At 46.0% G+C, this 18,475-nt stretch overlaps 1 protein-coding gene and 1 long non-coding RNA gene across 6 annotated transcripts in view; one reads left to right on the forward strand and one right to left on the reverse strand.

The window, feature by feature from the left end:
- ANKH (ANKH inorganic pyrophosphate transport regulator) overlaps positions 1–18,475 on the forward strand; it is a 170,287-nt gene that overhangs the window by 14,504 nt on the left and 137,308 nt on the right. The window lies entirely within an intron of this gene.
- Positions 4,564–14,340, reverse strand: LOC129633289 (uncharacterized). Of its 4 annotated transcripts, XR_008704999.1 has the most exons (6): positions 14,201–14,340; positions 13,545–13,687; positions 8,493–8,579; positions 6,754–6,886; positions 6,528–6,570; positions 6,239–6,323 (listed from the first exon to the last, which is right to left on the reverse strand). It is a non-coding gene; the product is annotated as an uncharacterized LOC129633289 (long non-coding RNA). The 4 variants fall into 4 exon arrangements; XR_008704996.1 differs by lacking the exon at positions 8,493–8,579; XR_008704997.1 differs by lacking the exons at positions 6,528–6,570; positions 8,493–8,579.

Genomic DNA, 18,475 nt, shown 5'->3' on the forward strand with positions numbered 1-18,475 from the left:
TCTTCCCTTGTATTGAATTTGTGCCTTGCATTAAGGGGACTTGTTAAACTAGGGCCAGTGAGGGGCAAGCAGAAGTATGCTGGAGGACAGATGCTGGAAATACTTGGCTTTTACAACATGTGTATCAGCAATACTTCTGCTGGGTTCCCCCACTTTGGGGGAAAGATGTTTACGACTGGATCTACTCAGTACTACTTTTTTTTGTTGTTGTTGTTTTTAATTGAGTTACTAAGGCTTAGGTAATGTGCTTTTTGAAATGGTAGGTTAAATTTCCATTTGCTCTTAATCATAGGTGGCTGTTTGGCACAGATTTGGGGGATGGCGGCTACAGAGACCACTGACTGCTTCTCTAATCTAGACATACAAACAGGACCGAGCCTTTTTCAAAAGGCTTCCCTGGTGGCTCAGATGGTAAAGAATCCACCTGCAATGCAGGAGACCCTGGTTTGATTCCTGGGTCAGGAAGCTCCCCTGGAGAAGGAAACGGCTACCCACTCCAGTATTCTGGCCTGGAGAATCCCATGGGCTATATATAGTCCATGGGGTCGCAAAGAGTCACGTACACTGAGCAACTTTCACTTTCTGGCAGTAACACATCAAGATGTTTGAAACCAAGTATGGGGGCTGCTTAATGAGTTGAAAGTTGTCACCCTCTTTCTTGGGTGCTTAGTATATAATTTTGGAGTGTTTCACTATTAAATGGAGAATCGTTTCACTATTAATGGATAATATGGAACACAGTGGGCAAGGGTGCCTTCATGAATGTGTTTGTTAAACACGTGTTTCTTGAACACCTGCGATGTGGCACGCCTGGTGCTAGTCACTGAAGGTTAAATAGGAAAAAGGACTGACTCAGCCCTTGTTGGTGCAGTAATTAATCCAGAAAGGCAAGCAGACAGGCAGGCAGCTATCAAAGAATGTGATCAAGTCAGAGATAGAAGAAGAATAGGGTGTTTACCCCAGGACCCTAAGTGTCAGGTCAAGCTGAGACCAGAGATCTAGAGACAGTGACGGGTCCTGTCTTCTGGAAAGCAAGAGAATTCCAGGTAGAAAACGGTAGATGCTTGGAATGACTGGGACACGGGACAAGCCAGGAGTGGGCAGGAGGGTGGGTGACAAGGTGAACAGAATCCAGACCAGGGAGGACCCACTCAGTCAGGGTAAGAAGTTCTGCCTTGATCATTAGGGCAGTGGGTAATTTTGAAGGGTTCTCAGTGGGGGTGTGGTTTGCTTGGATTTGCCTATTTGAAAAAGTGACTTTGGTTCCAGTGTGGCTAGTGAGTGAGATGGAGGTGAGAACAGAGGTGGGGAAACTGATCGAGATGCTCTTGTGGCCGCCGCTGGAGGGACAGAGGCGGATGACCTGGAGAAGGGCTGGGGCAGGGAGGGAGAGCTACAAGAGACATGATGTCTAGAGTCAAACGGCCTTGGCCGCCGATTGGGTGGGCTGGGAGAAGATGAAGCCGATGGTGATGTTACCCAGCTTTAAAAGAGCTGGTGGTGGGTTCCATCTCAGTAGTGTTAATTCATTGACGACTGGATTTAGTGACATGTTTCAAACTGTTTGCCTGAGAGAGAAGACAAGTTATGCATAATGGCAGGAACAGTGATAAATAGTATCCAGATCACATTGCTGCTGTTTGTCTCTCTTCAGCCCATCCTCTCGAAGGGGCAACTCCATTACGTTATCCATAAATGGGAGTTTTTTGCCTAAATGCAAATACTATGAATATTCATTTTTTCCTTCACAATGTAAAAATGCTTTATTGTAACACAGTCATTTCTCAGCCATTTGCCTTAAGAAAACAGTGATTGGAAAATTCAAAAACACTTCTGAATATTTGGCTTTGGAATACATCTAGGACTTTGGGGGAAGCATGTTTATCTGCTTCATCATTGCGCTGTGCTAAGGATACTATTACAGTTAGACTTGGTGCCTGGTGACAGCAGAGAGGTGCCATCTGGAATTAAATTTGATGAGGCTCCATGATTTTGCTCCATTTCTCTGTATATTAAATGTTTACTGTGTAAACAGCAGAGAGGGGACCAACCTTAGAGGGGTTCTTTTTATGGTTTTGTATTCGTTTGTGTGTTTGTATTTGGTATTGTCTGCAGCTTACAGCCTGGTTGTAATTCAGAAACCTTATTGAGACTACATTTTGCTCTAAAAATAATATGATAAATTGTGGGTAGATTTCCAGGCCACTCGACCAAAGTTACATAACCCCTAATGTTATTAAAATATTATCTATTTGCACCAAAGAGTAGTAGAAAATCATGCTGTTAGAATAGTAGCATTTGGGGAAAGCAGTGGTGCTGAAAAATATTATTTATCTTAATTAACTTTACAAACAGTTGGCTTCGTAAAACGTAGGGAAGGTGCTGGCAGTTGGGAGGGGGAGAGATGGGTCCCTGGGCCTTTGAGACTGGGTGAATTTAAAATCAGAATGTCTTCTCCATCCGCGTGCCTCATTAGCTGTGATCGTGGTCATTTGAGAACTCATAAACGGGAGTGTCAGACAGTCCTTGGAGGATGACTTGACAAGACTTGGAAGAGATGTGAAACAGATTTCCTGGAGTGGAATTAACAGGCGGGACTGGGCAGATTCTCCTGGATGCACTGTGGGAGAAACGGAGAGTGTGAGGCTGGACACCCCTGTAGACTGCTGTGGGACCCCTACTTCCTGCTGGAACTGGGGACCCAGGGCAGCCGGGGTGGGGGTGGGGGTGGGGATAAGATGAAGGTCACGTGCCTTCATCCACTTCTGTGGGAAACCACTGCCTGTAACCTGGAGGCATCTGAAGCCTGCAGTGGTGAGCCTCCCCTGCTAGTGGGACCGGGAAGGCAATTTTAAATGTTTTCATATGGAAAATAACTCTGATTTCTTTATGGCTAGAGACATACTTGTTTTGCTGGTCACAATCAGTAGCTCCCTGGACTTCAGAATTCATCCTCCCTGCTCTCTAATTTATCGTGACCTGACCATGGACGGAGGAGCCTTGTAGGCCGCAGTCCATGGGGTTGCTAGGAGTAGGACACGACTGAGCGGCTTCACTTTCACTTTTCACTTTCATGCATTGGAGAAGGAAATGGCAACCCACTCCAGTGTTCTTGCCTGGAGAACCCCAGGGACGGGGGAGCCTGGTGGGCTGCCGTCTATGGGGTCACACAGAGTCGGACACGACTGAAGCGGCTTAGCAGCAGCAGCAGCAGCAACCGCTCCACTATTCTTACAGGATAATCCAATGGACACAAGAGCCCGTCAGGCTATAGTCCATGTGGTCGTAAAAGAGCCGGACACAACTGAGAGGCTGAGCATGCCCGCAATCATCCTAGGTGCCTGGCTAATTTTCAAGGGCCCTGCCACTCCCGTATCATGGTTCCTTTTCTGTAATTAGTCTGTAAGTGGCATTTGAATTCTAATTAAGTGTGTTATCACTAAGTTTTCTAGTGAGAATAGAATTTTAAAACAACTATGATATATGTCTATTGAGGTAGGCTTACCTGTGCCTTCATTGCAATTAATATGCTCTTGAAAAATAGTCAAAAAGCAGCACTTAATAGTAAGACACCAATAAGCCACTAGGAAGCACAGAACTGAAATGAGACTTGGGGGAAGTAAAAATATTTTCTATAATTGGACCATATCCATATTGTAAAAGAAATACCTCTAATGTGTGTGTGTGGTGGTGGTGGTGTGGTTGTATCCAACTCTTGTGACTCCATGGATTGGGAACCTACCAGGCTCCTCTGTCCATGGGATTCTCCAGGCAAGAATACTGGAGTGGGTAGCAGTTCCTTTCTCCAGGGGATCTTCCTGACCCAGGAATCAAACCCAGGTCTCCTGCATTGCAGGCAGCTTCTTTACCAACTGATCTACAAGGGAAGCCTGTGTGTGTGTATATGTGTGTATGTATGTGTTAGTAGCTCAGTTGTGCCTGACTGTTTGCGCCCCTCTGGACTGTAGCCCACCAGGCTCCTCTGTCCATGGAATTCTCCAGGCAAGAATACTGGAGTGGGTCGCCATTCCCTTCTCCAGGGGATCTTCCCCACCCAGGAATCGAACCCAGGTCTTCTGCATTGCTGGCAGATTCTTTACCATCTAAGCCATGAGGGAAGCTCTATGTGTGTGTGTACATATATATATGTATCCAAATACATTTGTTTCTTTCTTTTTCTAAGAGTCAGCCAGGGTTATTATAAATACCTTAAATTAAAAGGGGGGTGTGAAACAAATATTCAACCCAGTTTTTTTTTTCTTTAAGTTCAGCAGAAATGGATAGGCTTTTCTCAGGATGCTGTAAATCAGCAAGGACTGGTGTGCCTGCAGCACAGAAAGCCAAGCTCTGAGAGCAGGTGTTTGCAGCAAAGTTAGGGTTTATTGCAGGGCATCGGGCAAGGGAGCGGGAGACAGCCTCAGATGCACTGCCACTTGGTCTCTGAGCTGGGGCTGTTTTTAAAGGGGAAGAACCAAGAAGCTGGGGTTAACCATCTTCTCGTGATACCTCCTGCCATTGCTTCATTGTAGTTGTAGGGGTTCTGGATGTTCCCCACCCCCTTGCCTTCTCTGGCCAGGCGGTCCATGGCTTGGGGGGTCTGTTAGCTTATCTTGCTCTGGAGAAGCCACCTGAGTCCGTATGTTAATGATTATATCTACAATAGCAATTATAATCTGTTAACAGCAGCAATTTTAGTCTTCTGACTCTGCTCAATGAGTGTTCAGTTAGCCCAGGATTAAGGTTGGAGGGGACAAGAAAGGGGTTGAGGTCGGAGGGGACAAGGAAGGGAATCAAATTTTGGTTAGAGAGATTAATCATCAACTCAGCAAGGGAACTCAGATTGAGGGGGACTCACTTTTTCTTTTTGTTGGTTTTTTTTTTTGTTTTTTTTCATGATCCAGTTGGATTTATTCCAGGATTATGAGGGTGGTTTATCACTTGCACATCAACCAGTGTGGTACACAACATCAACAAAAGAAAGGGTGAAAATCACATGAGCAGCTCTCTTTCTTTTAACGCCAAAAACATTTTGTATGGGGGTGTAGCCAGTTAACCATGTTGTGATAGCTCCAGGTGAACGGTGAAGTGACTCAGCCATACATATACATGTATCCATTCTCCCCCAAACTTAGGCGGGGGGGTGTCTCAATTTTCATGCAACAAAATGAACATCACCCTTTCCCTTGCCTGGCGCACACTTCACATTTGGAGAGCATTTCACAGTTTATAAAATATATTCTCATTGAATGCAATAGGTGTGGCACAACCCATGGGCACGTTGGGTGACCCTTTTTGGGAGAATGTGAAACCATCAGCAGGGGATGGCTGTGGAAGATGAACCTGGACATGAGATCCCAGTGGTCCCCAGCCCTCATTGCCTCCCCTCTCCGAGGGGAGCCACATCTTCCTTCTGTGCTTCTTCACAGGGGTCCCCTTGAGCATGGAGGAGTACAGAGTCCAGTCTTGGCATTACAGAAATTGGCATGAGCTGTAGGGAGCTCCTGGGAGTTGGGGATCTATGCTCAGGTCAGCAGACCACCGCTAGAGGACCGCCTTCCTTCCCTGTGCATCTCCCTGGACTAAGCCTCCTCTTCTTCTTCCTGTTCGAGGGTCTGCTCTGTCCTCAGGAAGAGGATGCATGCTTCCACTCCAGCACTGAAGTGGGGTCACGGCCCAGGCTTAGCAGGTCAGAGCCACTTGCTGGCTCCACCCTGTTTATTCACTGCTCTGTCCTTCAGCATCCCTGCCTGCAGCTCTACCTTCCCCAAATGCAGTCTCCTTCTGCCCCTCCCTCTCTCCTCTGAACGTGAGTGCCTCCTGGTCCTTTCCCTTATCTATGCTGCAGTATCTCTGTCTTCAAATCTAATCAAGTGAAGAAAAAATAAAAAACCACTCCATGTGGGCTTCCTGGGCTCTCATTGGCTATATCTTCTGGAAGACTGCAGTTTCCTTGCTTTTCAGCACCTTTTCATAAATCATGTCTCTCTCTCTCTTTCTTTTTTAAGATTTTTTTTCTTTCCAAGCATTCATTAATTTCAGATTAGTTTCCCCAGCTGAGTTTCTTGCCTTTTCATGGCAGCCAGCTCCAGAAGCAAGCAGCCTTCGTTCTACCCTTCCTGGGGCCTCCAGGCTCTGCTGCCCTCTGCACCTGGTCCATCTCCACCATCCACAGCGTCTCCATGGTTACATGTCTGTGTCCCCATCCCCCCATGAACCCCCAAGGGCGAGTGATGTCACCTACCTACTTTATCTGCTACGGGCTCCCCTTCCTACAGCTTGCAGAAGGGCACAAGTGAGATAACTGGGTGCAGTGAACCCCCTTCCTGAAAACATAAGCCACATGACACTTGCGATTTGCTCAGGGTTGATGGGGCTGGCATCTCAGTGTGCAACCAGGGTGGCCTCCCTCCTCTCCCAGCCAGGAAGCGGCTGAAACAGTGATGAATCTGGAGGGAATTACTAACAGCACAGACTTGATATTTGGGCTTGTCAGCCGGTCTTAAGTAGATGCCTGGAAGATTGAGTACCTTGATAAACAGTTATTCTTGTGTTTGGGTGAGAAATCCTTTTCTGGTGAAATAAAACATACAGAACAATGCCTTACTGGGGAGGTGATTTCAGCCCAAGGGGAAGGGGGGTGATTTGTGACCACTGGGGTGCCCCCTGATGTGGAGACGGTCTTAACCATACAAAGGCTCATCGTCCCAGGGAGGTGGGGGAGGGTGCCCGGGGAACCCCCAGTCCACTTCCAACCCTCAACCCTGAGAGTCCACAAAGGCCAGCTTCTCATTAGCAATGCACAGGCAGGTGACGTTAGAGCAGTATCTCAGTGCTCAGGGATCTTATTTGATTGACAGCTGTCTTCATCCAGGGCAGAGGAATCACCCTGCACAACCATGGTGAGAATTAGACTGAGAAGATCCAGAGGTGAAGAACAGCATTATTATATTAGCTATTGTCTCCTAAGAAAGAGCATTCTGCACTTTTTGGGTCATCAGAGTGGGCTATGGCCAAACCAAAACACTCTGAATATGCCATATTATATGTCATGCAATGGCAACATTACATGTTTTAACATGGGATCGGAACAGAATAACACTGGAATAATAGTCATCTGATAGCTACCAAACACTGTTGCTATTAAGCTTGCCTTCCCTACCTCTATCTATCCAACATTTAGCCTTCAGTTCAGTCTCTGAGTCGTGTCCGACTCTGCGATACCATGGGCTGCAGCACGCCTGGCCTCCCTGTCCATCACCAACTCCCGGAGTTTACCCACACTCATGTCCATTGAGTCGGTGATGCCATCCAACCATCTCATCCTCTGTCATCCCCTTCTCCTCCCCCCTTCAATCTTTCACAACATTTAGCCTCATAACCTGCAAAAATTTCTGTACAAATAAAGTTTAGTAATCATAGTTTATAAGCTCTCTCTCTATTTAATGCTGTAGGAAGGGAAAGTCCCTTGCTACGTGTGCTCAGTCTTGTCCATCTCTTTGCGACCCCATGGACTGTATGTAGCCCACCAGGCTCCTCTGTCCATGGAATGCGCCAGGCAAGAATACTGGCAGGGGTTGCCATTTCCTACTCAGAAGGGATTCTGATTTTGTTACATCATGATTTTGTTACATCATTTACCATTACACAGAGGGAGAAAATGTGATCAGGAATAGAACTTGAATGCTTTCCTCCCAAAAATCTAAAGGAGACGGCAAGAGACAAAATGCATTTGGGACTTAACCACTGCATCAAGTTTATAAAGAAGAAATCTGATCTCCAGTATATGCAGTTCCTTAGCAACTGAGGTTGAGGTCCTAGTCCAAAGGGAAAACTGTGGAAATAAGAGTGGTATGTTTTTAAAACACAGCACTGTTTGGTAAACTAAACTCTGTTCTCTTTTACCTGTGATATGACATGTACTTGTTTGCATTTATTTCCCTTTTGAGGTTATTAAATCATCAAGTACATAACCTTGGCAACATTCTATTCATTTTCTGTCATTTGAGGTTGCCCTTAGCCTGATGTAAAATATTTACAGGTTGTTTGAAATAAGCTAGATTTTCTTTTTAATGGGATGGAGCTAATTTTAAAAGAGGAGAGAAACAGCACAGAACAGAAACCTTAGAAAGCAAAGCATGGATTTCCCATAAAGCTGATGGTAGGACTTCGAAAACAAAGCGTGCAACCCAGACTGGATGAGAACAGTACAATTAATCCCTAGTGACTGCCCGCCCCTCCAGTCTGCATGTCAGTGTGGTTTCCCAAAATATAAAGAGAACTGTTTTATGCATGTGCTGCTGTCCCTTTTAAGGGTGGACAGCTCCTAAGCTTGGAAGCATTTTTTCTTCTTTTATCTCCTCTGAGATGTGTTTGCATTTTGTAGTTTTTCTGTTTGTTTTTAGCGAGGAAGGGGGTGAGATGCTGGGGAGGGTAGAGGGAGATGAAACACTCTTTTCCTTTCAATAGATCATAAAAAATAATTTATCCCTTACCTTTCCTCATAATGAGATGTCATCTGCTTCCTAACAATCACACTCTTGCTTTATCACGGAAAGGTGCAGTCGTGACATTTGAAGTTTCTCATCATCAAAGAACAGCGTGTCCCATTAAAAAAAAAAAAGCAAACTGAGCATCCTTACTGAATTTTTCCATTGTCGTTTTTGTGGGATCTCCTAATGAGCTGTGGTTATCTAGAAACACATGGTCCTCCCATGCTGTCCATCCTCAGCTTGTCAGAGAGGCTGGGTCCCTGTCTGCAGGCACAGGACAAACGGCACCTGTCCCTCCACCAACCCCGGTCAGCCTGAGCAGTAAGGTTGTCCTTGGCTGATGTTGCCCTGGCGGTTGTTGGGGACCCAGAGGACAGGTAACGTGACAGCATCAGCCCCGGGTAGGGCTGCTCCCCGGGAGCACAGATGAAGCCCTGGACAGACACCATCCTTCTTGATGATGACCCTTTTGTTCGCTTAGCAGCACCAGGAGCTGGCTGCTTCTCTTGGCTGAAGCCTCAGGTCCTGCAGGAGGACAGGGTACCTTCCTTTCTTCTGCCCTCAGGGCCTCTTTATACACAGCTGTTATCCGGAGCACCGAGGCACCGCTTCTGCAGCAAAGACTGCATTTCAAGACCAGGAACAACTCATTTTCCCCTCAGTCATCTCTGTCTTCTTTACTGGCCATGTCATCACTCATTTTGGGGTGCCTACTTTGACCTCTCTTTCTCCCCGCACCCGCCCCCCCGCAAGTATCAATGGAGATAATAAAGGTTTAGCTCTTGTCAACGAACACTGTGCTTTTCGTGATTTATCAGCTGCTTCCTCTCCTGAGAACAACACGCTGATTTTGAGGCGAAGCCCTTCATCTTACAGGACAATCTGCAAGTTTGAAAAGCCCTGAACTTGAAGTTTATTCTTAGACCATTTCGTTGTGTGTCACGTATGCGTGCTTTCTCTCAGACGAGTTGTGCTGGATGAAGGAGACTCGGTCTCTCATAGAAACAGCCCAGGAAACAATAATCAGTTGCTTAGCCATGACTTTTCATTTCCTCTTGAACTCCCATTCCGTTGCCCACATAGGAAATAACTGCCAAAGAAATCCCCTGGAAGGCTGAATGACTAAAAAGCACTTGGAAGTGGTTATTAAATAAATCTTACCCGCTTCATATCAGAGTCCAAACTCCACAGACGGTTACACTGAATCCATGTAAACGATAGGAATGCCTTCTTAAACCCTTGACTCATGGAAATAGTTTTCTTGGACACCTTGGTAACAGTCTGTAAACTTTAAGAATCATAGCCACTTCCTGGCAGTTTGACATGGTGCTAAAAACATGATTTACCAAAAGATACTCAAAGGTTGGGCTTCCCTTGGCTCAGGCAGTTAAGAACCAGCCTGCCAGTGCAGGAGATGCAGGTTCTATCCCTGGGTCGGGAAGATCCCCTGGATGAGGGCACGGCAACCCACTCCAGTATCCTTGCCTGGAGAATCCCATGGACAGAGGAGCTTGGCGGGCTACATTCCATGAAGTAATGAAAGAGTCAGACATGACTTAGTGACTCAGCAACAACTCACAAGGTTAGAATTTGTTTTACTGGGCTCTCTTAGATGGTGAAAAGCCCACAAGGAGATTTTTCTGTGTCCAGTTTGCAGCACCAGGATTGATCTGTTACCTTTGGTCCCCTTGCACCTTTGGCCATTGGCCAGTGTCATTGGGCATTAAAGGGACCCCCAAAGAGCCCAGTGTGGGGAGAGTCCAGTTGGGCTCTGTCTGGTTCCCTTGGTGGACTGGAATCCCAGGGGAACTTGGGCAACCCTGTCTTGCTTCTCCTAGGGCCAAAACAAAAAATTCCTTTCGAGTCATTGTCAACCCAGCTCTTTGTGTAGGGGATTCAGAAGACCCTGTAAGTTTGTGGCATGTGTGCGTGCGTGGGGGTGCCAGGTCGCTTTAGTCATGTCTGACTCTTTTCGGCCCCATGGACTTTAGCCCACCAGGCTCCTCTGTCTGTAGGATTCTCCAGGCAAGAATACTGATGTTGGTTGCCATGCCCTTATTCAGGGGATCTCTCCTTCCCTGGGAAGGGGTTGAACCTGAATCTTCTGCAGCTCCTGCTTTAAAGGTTGGGTTTTTTTTTTCTTTTTACCACTGAGCCACCAGGGAAGCTCCTAAGTGTGTGGCCCTGTGTGATAAAAGCAGCAGGTACTCAAGTCTTATGAGGACCTCCTGGACTCTGGCACCTAAACACACACACACACACACACACACTCATTTTTTTTGATCACTTGATATTGCCTTCTTGTCCTTGTCCTTTCTTAATGAAACCAGAAAATGTAAAAAGAACCAAAGCCATCCTATTTTCTTCTACCAGCAGCAAAACCTTTAAACCAGGGGTCCCCAACCTCTAGGATCTAATGACTGATGATCTGAGGTGGCGTTGCTGTAATAATAATAGAAATAAAGTGCACAGGACATGTCATGTGCTTGAATTATCCCCAAATCTTCTCCTCCCGCCCCCCACCATCCATGGAAAATTGTCTTCCATGAAACCAGTCCCAGGTGCCAAAAAGGTTGGGGACCACTGCTTTAAACCTCAGGGTAGTGGCTTGAGGTGCAGTATAGAGGGTAGACAGACAGCTCTAGGCTCATTTATCTGCCCAAACTAGACTCTCACCAGATTCACTAATTACATAAGCAGGTAAAATGATACTACATTTTTGTTCTTTGCCAAAATAAACCAAATGGAAGATTTATTGGAAGGCACGTTTCTGTCAGCACCATTCATCTGAATGCTAAATGATCAGATATCTTATTAAAGTCCTCCCTGAAAGTTCAGCTGTAAAGAAAGGTTTGTGTTCCCCTCGCCTGCTGAGCTAAACAGGAATAGAAGAGCAGGAAGAGGTTGATAATATGATAGGTTGCTAAGTCATTTCTCCCCCGAGGGAAGCATTTTTAAGTAGAAAATTGATACCAAGCCAGCGGCTCCAGTCCTCCCTGGAAGACAGTCCTAGAAGCACCAGAATTCTCGGACCCAGACAAAGAGCTTGTTATACACAAAGGAAAGACTGGGGGCCGGGCGCCAAGAAAGACAGAAATAACTCACATTCAAAGCAAACACGAAAAATCCTTAAAGTCTGGAGACGGTGCCGATGAACAAGTCCTAATCTGCCTGCTCTTCAAGCTGGACCATGGCGAAGCAGAACGTTACACGGTGGACTGGGCACATCTGAGTCCAGGTGGCCTGGCAAATATAAAGTCATCTCTGACTTCCTCTGTGTCCCCAGATCTCCGAGTTACAGCTACAACCCCTTGGGTGTGGTGCGTGCCTGCTAAGCTGCTTTAGTCATGTCCAACTCTGTGACTCTATGGACCGTAGCCCGCCAGACTCCTCTGTCCACGGGATTCTCCGGGCAAGGATACTGGAGTGGCTTGCCATGCCTTCCTCCAGGGGATCTTCCCAACCCAGGGATCGAACCCACGTCTCCTAGGGCTCCTGCATTGCAGGTGGGTTCTTTACCACTGAGCTGCCAAGGAAGTCACCCTTTAGTAGAATCTAAACAGCCACAGTGAAAACTCACCAAAGTGAGGACAAGCCTGGAGAGTTAGAAGCTACAAGGGAAGCCCTTAGAAGCTACAGTCGAGATCAAAATAGCTTTCCTGTCTTTTTTTTTTAAGATTTTTTTTTCACATGGGCCATTTTTAAAGTCTTTATTGATTTTGTTACAACATTGCTTCTGTTTTATGTTCTGGTTTTTTTTTCCCCCGAGCCATGTGGGATTCTAGCTTCCCAACCAGGGATCGAACACACACACCCCTACACTGGAAAGTGAAGTCTTAACCGCTGGACCACCAGGGAAGTCCCAGCATCCAGGTCTTCCTTTAGGTTGAGGCCATCTTCTAAATTAAAGTTTGACAGCTGCATTTGAGCTGATAGTCAGGAAGGTTGGCAAAAACGCTGAAATAGTACATGTAGTTAGAAACAGGAGAAGGCAATGGCACCCCACTCCAGTACTCTTGCCTGGAAAATCCCATGGAAGGAGGGGCCTGGTGGGCTGCAGTCCATGGGGTCACGAAGAGTCGGACAGGACTGAGCGACTTCACTTTCACTTTTCACTTTCATGCATTGGAGAAGGAAATGGCAACCCACTCCAGTGTTCTTGCCTGGAGAATCCCAGGGACGGGGGAGCCTGGTGGGCTGCCATCTATGGGGTCGCACAGAGTTGGACACGACTGAAGCAGCAGCAGCAACTAGAAACAACGCTGGGCCCAAAGAAAGGTCAGGGAAACTTGGCAAGTGAAACACAATTGGGTATTTAGGAAGTAAGTGAGCCTGTTGTGAGGAGAAAGAATGGACTACAAAGAGAAACATAAGACATTAGAGTTGTCCCAAGACTGCCAACCTTGGGGATATTAAAAAATTTCAAAAGGCTGTAGGTTATACCTGAATTCAGGGGAAGAAAGGCGTGGGGCAGAGGAAGACAGACCCAACGGCCTGGCTACTGAAGTTGTTCTGCTCTGCAGCCAAGGGGCTTGTTTGCTCTGTGGTGAGTGTGAACTTGACTGCAGCCCAGAGTAGTGGGGATGATGCAAGAACACCCTGTTCTTTGCCCTTCACCCCCCCACTCTGTGGATTCACAGAGGGAGAGAAAAGCATTGTGCCATTGTCCCATTACAAAAAGGTCACATTCAATTCAGTTCAGTCACTCAGTCGTGTCCAACTCTTTGCAACCCCATGGACTACAACACACCAGGGCTCCCTGTCCATCACCAACTCCCAGAGTTTACTCAAACTCATGTCCATTGAGTCCATGATGCCATCCAAGACTTGGTGATGGACAGGGAGGCCTGGCGTGCTGCAGTCCATGGGGTCACAAAGAGTCAGACATGACTTAGGGACTGAACAGCAGTGTTATAGAGAAATGAGAATCAGAGGACACAGTTGGGGAGCTGAATGGCCCAGGAGATGGGCTCCCACCACCTCAGGGCAGGTAGTTACCGTCCTCAAGGTGTTCTAATCACCCAGCGCTCTGGCCACTGCTCAGTGGCCCCTTACCATGAAGCTCCCTAAGACTCTGCTGTCCTGCAGCGGAACCACATGAGAACGGAGGAGGTGGTGGGAAGGACAGATTTTTCTCTCTAGGCATCTTCATGTGTTCTGCGTTGCATGTCCAGAACATCCTGCTCTAGGCACTGTTACTGAAAGAAAAGGGACGGAAAACCGTCATCTACCAGTGACGTGGCTGTTCAGTCATGGCTCACGAGCACTTAGTGAACAGAGGGGGCTTGGGAGACTGAAGAAAATTCCCATTCCCTGTGCCTGCCAGCAAATTCGAGTTCTGCCCAAGAAACTTAGCTAGTGTTTTTTCAGGATGCTGCAAACTAAAGGCTCAGTAGGCCACCTGGATGGTCAACTCAGTCCTTTCTCTGCATATGCAGAGTGAGACGGGCTTCCCCGGTGGCTTAGATGGTAAAGAGTCTGCCTGCAATGCAGGAGACCCAGGTTCAATCCCCAGGTCGGGAAGAACCCCTGGAGAAGGGAATGGCTACCCACTCCAGTGTTCTTGCCTGGAGAATCCCATTGACAGAGGAGCCTGGGGGGACTGCAGTCCATGGGGTTACAAAGAGCTGGATGTGACTGAGCGACTAACACACACAAGCAGAGTGAGACAGAGCTCGTTCCCTAGAAAGAACTAGGCAAGGCTCACCTACCTGCGTGTCCTCTCGGCCCAACCACGCTGGCCAAGCCTGAACAACTAGCCGGTCCCAGGGCTCGGAAGGAGACCGCTGGACTGGTGTGGCCCCTGCAGGCCAGCCTCCTTGGGGGTGGTGCTTGGTCAGAGCTGGTCTCTGTCCTTGGCCTTCAGATCTGCTGGTGAGCTGAGCTTTCAGTGTGCTTCACTGCGCCTGAAAACACACCAGCCATCTCCAGATGACAGGTGGGAATTGATTGGCAAGGCCGTCAGCTGGGTAGGAAACCCCACTCCCAGCCTCAAAGCAGTCTCAGGTGAGATCAGTATTACAAAGAACCCCCGCTCCCAACTCTTTTTTACCAAATCTACCTTTAAAAGAGCAAACACTGTAAATTTCCTCACAAGATATAGCCTTCTATGCATCTGTTACCTAGGACTTCACCCGATTTTATCTAGTTATCTAGATAAAACCATTGATCTAGTTAGCCTTTTACTACCTTCTAGGGTAGAAATTGCTCAACTCTTATTATTCTTTTGTAAAGCACTAGTCCATTTAATTTTTCTAAAAATAAAACCAAAAGAACAAAAAATAAACAAACAAAACCTAACTCCTTAGAACTTCAGAACCGATACCCAATTCTAGAACTCTAGGGTTTGGAGAAGACACAGCGCCCACGTATTGTTGAACCTTGACGACATCACGCAAACTGAAATAAGCCAGTCTCAAAAAATCAAATACTGTATGATTCCACTCATCAGGTACCTAGGGGGGCAAAATCAGAGACAGAAGGAGAATACTGGTTGCCAGAGCAGGGTGGGGCCGGGGGAGGGAAGTTAGTGTTTGATGAGTGCAGAGTTTCAGTTCTGCAAGGCGAAGAACATTCTGAAAATGGATGGCAGTAATGCTTGTACAATAATGTGAACACACTTCATGCCACTGAACTTCCCACTTTAAAAAAGTGGTTAAAATGGTAAAGCTTATGTTTATTTTTACCGCAATTAAAAATAAATTTTTAAAAAGAAAATATTTTATGCTTTAATTATTTTCCCTTGGACCTCTTTCAGGCATTTGAAGGCACTTGAAATATTTGTCCAGATTGAAGAGGCCCTGTTTTTTCTTTAAAAACCTTGTGTGTTAGGGCTTCATCCCTCTAAACATTTCTCCCTAATGGGGCTTCCCAGGTGGCACTAGTCGTAAAGAACCTGCCTTCCAGTGCAGGAGACCTAAGAGACGCAGGTTAGATCCCTCCAGGGAAGATCCCCTGGAGGAGGGCATATCAACCTACTCCAGTATTCTTGCCAGGAGAATCCTATGGACAGAGGAGCCTGGTGAGCTACAGTCCATGGGGTCGCAAAGAGTCAGACACGACTGAAGGAACTTAGTGCATACAACACTTCTCCCTAAAGAATGTAAAGGCAGTGGTTTGACAATTAGTCCCCTTATGCATGTCAGTCATATACATTCTCCCTCAAAACTTTTAGGACAATTCCAGACGTGTGCTGTAGGGTGAAGGAAAAAAATCATAATTATTAGCCTGTCAAAAGTGAAAAAGTGTTGGTCACTCAGTCATGTCCGACTCTCTGGGACCCCTTGGACTGTCCATGCCAGGCTCCTCTGTCCTTGGACTTCTCCAGGCAAGAATACTGGAGTGGGTTGCCATGCCCTTCTCCAGGGATTGAGCCTGCATCTCTTGTGCTGTAGGGTGAAGGAAAAAAATCACAATTAAGTATTAGCCTGTCAAAAGGCACACTGATTTGGAGGAGCTGTGGGTTTTCTTACTGGGGCTTCACTCAATGGGAACTTCCCTGTTTTCCGTTCATCATCTGTTTCATAGACGCCCTTGGCACCTTCTGGGATGCACCTTGGCTGTCTCGGTGTCCAAACCTTCTCCTCTGGGACAGACTCTGAGGCTGCCCGAGGAGTCATTAGTGAGTCAGAGAGAGCTCTGACAAGTCAGTGGTATTTGAAAGCAAATCTGAAAACTCGGTACTTATTAAATCAGCTCATTTGTCATTGCCAGAAGCCATCTTATACAGCAAATTCAAAAGCATTTGCCTTTGCTTAAAGCTAACAACTAAGTCATTAGAATAACTTTCACACTGTGGTTAATAATACTGTATTCTATGTTGGAGGGTTGCTAAGAACGTGCATGCGTGCTCAGTCGCATCTGACTATCACCCCATGGACTGTAGTCCACCAGGCTCCTCTGTCCATGGAATTCTCCAGACAAGAATACTGGAGTGGATTGCCATTTCCTCCTCCAGGGGATCTTCCCAACCCAAGGATTAAACCTGTCTCCTGAATCTCCTATCTTGACAGGTGGATTCTTTACTACTTAGCCACCTGGGAAGCCCTGTCACCAAGAGGGTAGATCTTAAAAGTTCTTATCACAAGATAAAAGGTTGTAACGATGTGTGGTGATGGATATCAACTAAGCTTACTGCGGTGATCATTTAGCAATATATAAGTATAAATCATTATGGTTTACACTTGGGCTTCCCTGCTGGTTCAGTGGTAAAAGAATCTGTCTGCAATGCAGGAAACATGGGTTCTATCCCCTGGGTCGGGAAGATCTCCTGGAGAAGGAAATGGCAACCTGCTACAGTATTCTTGCCTGGAGAATCCCATGGACAGAGGAGCTTAGTGGGCCACAGTCCTCCATGGGGTTGCAAAAGGGTCAAATACAACTTAGCAACTAAATAACAAAAAACAACATAGTTTATACCTAAAAAGAATATGATGTTGTATGTCAATTATATGTCAATTTAAAAAAGTGGGAGCAAGCGTTTGAATTATTTTGATACTGGTGATGGCTTCACTGGCATATGTGTATGTCAGAATATCAAAGTGAACACATGAATGCACCTATTAAATATACCACAATAAAAAGATGTTTTAAAAAAATTTTTTAAAGAAGATATATAATGAAAAAAAGAGTAACTGTCACAAATCAGTAAAATGCACAGATCAATTAAGCTCATAGATTATTCAATTTCAAATTTAATGCGAATGAAAGTTTTAAAAAAATAAAAAATTGGTTGCGCTCTGAGTCCAGAAAAGAAGGATCCATGTTAGTGATTTTTTCAGGTTTCACAGCCCCCTCCTTCCTAGAAAATTGTAGCAGAAACAACTTTCTTGATGTGATTCTTAACATGTTTGTCCTAGCATAAAATAGAAAATGGTGGACACAAATACTTCACTGGAATAATCTTCCTTCTTTAAAATCGCTGAACCATAACTTGGATGAAACAGAAAGAGGAAAGCCAAGCTATTATTAAAAAGTGTTGGGGGAATTCCTGGCTTTGGCCAGATGCTCCACCTGTTGAGAATTGAAAAGAATATTGGGATCTCTTCATGAACAGACGGTTTATAGGAGATGTGAGGTGTGGTCAGGATGAAAACCAAATGGTATCATCCATTGCTGTGTGGCAAGAACCCCTGCCCCTTTTAAGACATGAAGAATGTCATGTATATTCTCTTGCTTATTCTCAGAAGGTTTCTGGGACAGTCACAGAGGGGCGTGGCTATGTGTCTTGGATGAGGCCAGCCTGGACATTTATTATGTTAGATTACAAAAAAGTCAGATACTGGTCATTTTCACTGGTTCAATGTGTGATTGGTTACGTGGTACTTGACATGACCTTGACATAGTCAAGGTGAAATTCGTACCTCTGATGGGGAATATTCTGTCTTACATTCCTTCACAGGTCAAGATGAATGCTGGGTCCCACAGACATCAGGGCTTCCCTTGTGGCTCAGATGGTAGAGAATCTGCCTGCAATGTGGGAGACCTGGGTTTGATCCCAGGTTGGGAAGATCCCCTGGAGAAGGGAACGGCTACCCACTCCAGTATTCTGGCCTGGAAAATTCCATGAACTGTATAGTCCATGGGGTCGCAAAGAGTTGGACACGACTGAGAGACTTTAACTTCCACTTCACGGACATCCGAGACTTGTGTAAACTGTCTTATTTATGGTGCAAAGTTAGAATATTGAGAATGACCAGCTACAGCCGGCTGCCCTTAGGACCTTTCATTCTGTTGTCCAGTGTCTGGTAGTTTCTTCTAGGAAAAGGAGAATTTAGGGCTTGGCTTTTTCTAGTCTTGATTTCAGCCTGACGGTAATAGGAGTTTGGAGACTGATCAAAATCTAACCAGTCTTGAAAGCAGAACCAAACAAAAGCCCATTTTTAAAACTAAAGATAAAAAAAAAAAAAAAAAAAGGACTCTGTCTGGGTTTTGTTCTTAACTGATAAAACTCTAAGAATTGAGGCTACATGCTTAAACTTGACAGA

Source organism: Bubalus kerabau, chromosome 18 (genome assembly GCF_029407905.1).
Source record: "Bubalus kerabau isolate K-KA32 ecotype Philippines breed swamp buffalo chromosome 18, PCC_UOA_SB_1v2, whole genome shotgun sequence".
Lineage (NCBI taxonomy): Eukaryota > Metazoa > Chordata > Mammalia > Artiodactyla > Bovidae > Bubalus > Bubalus kerabau.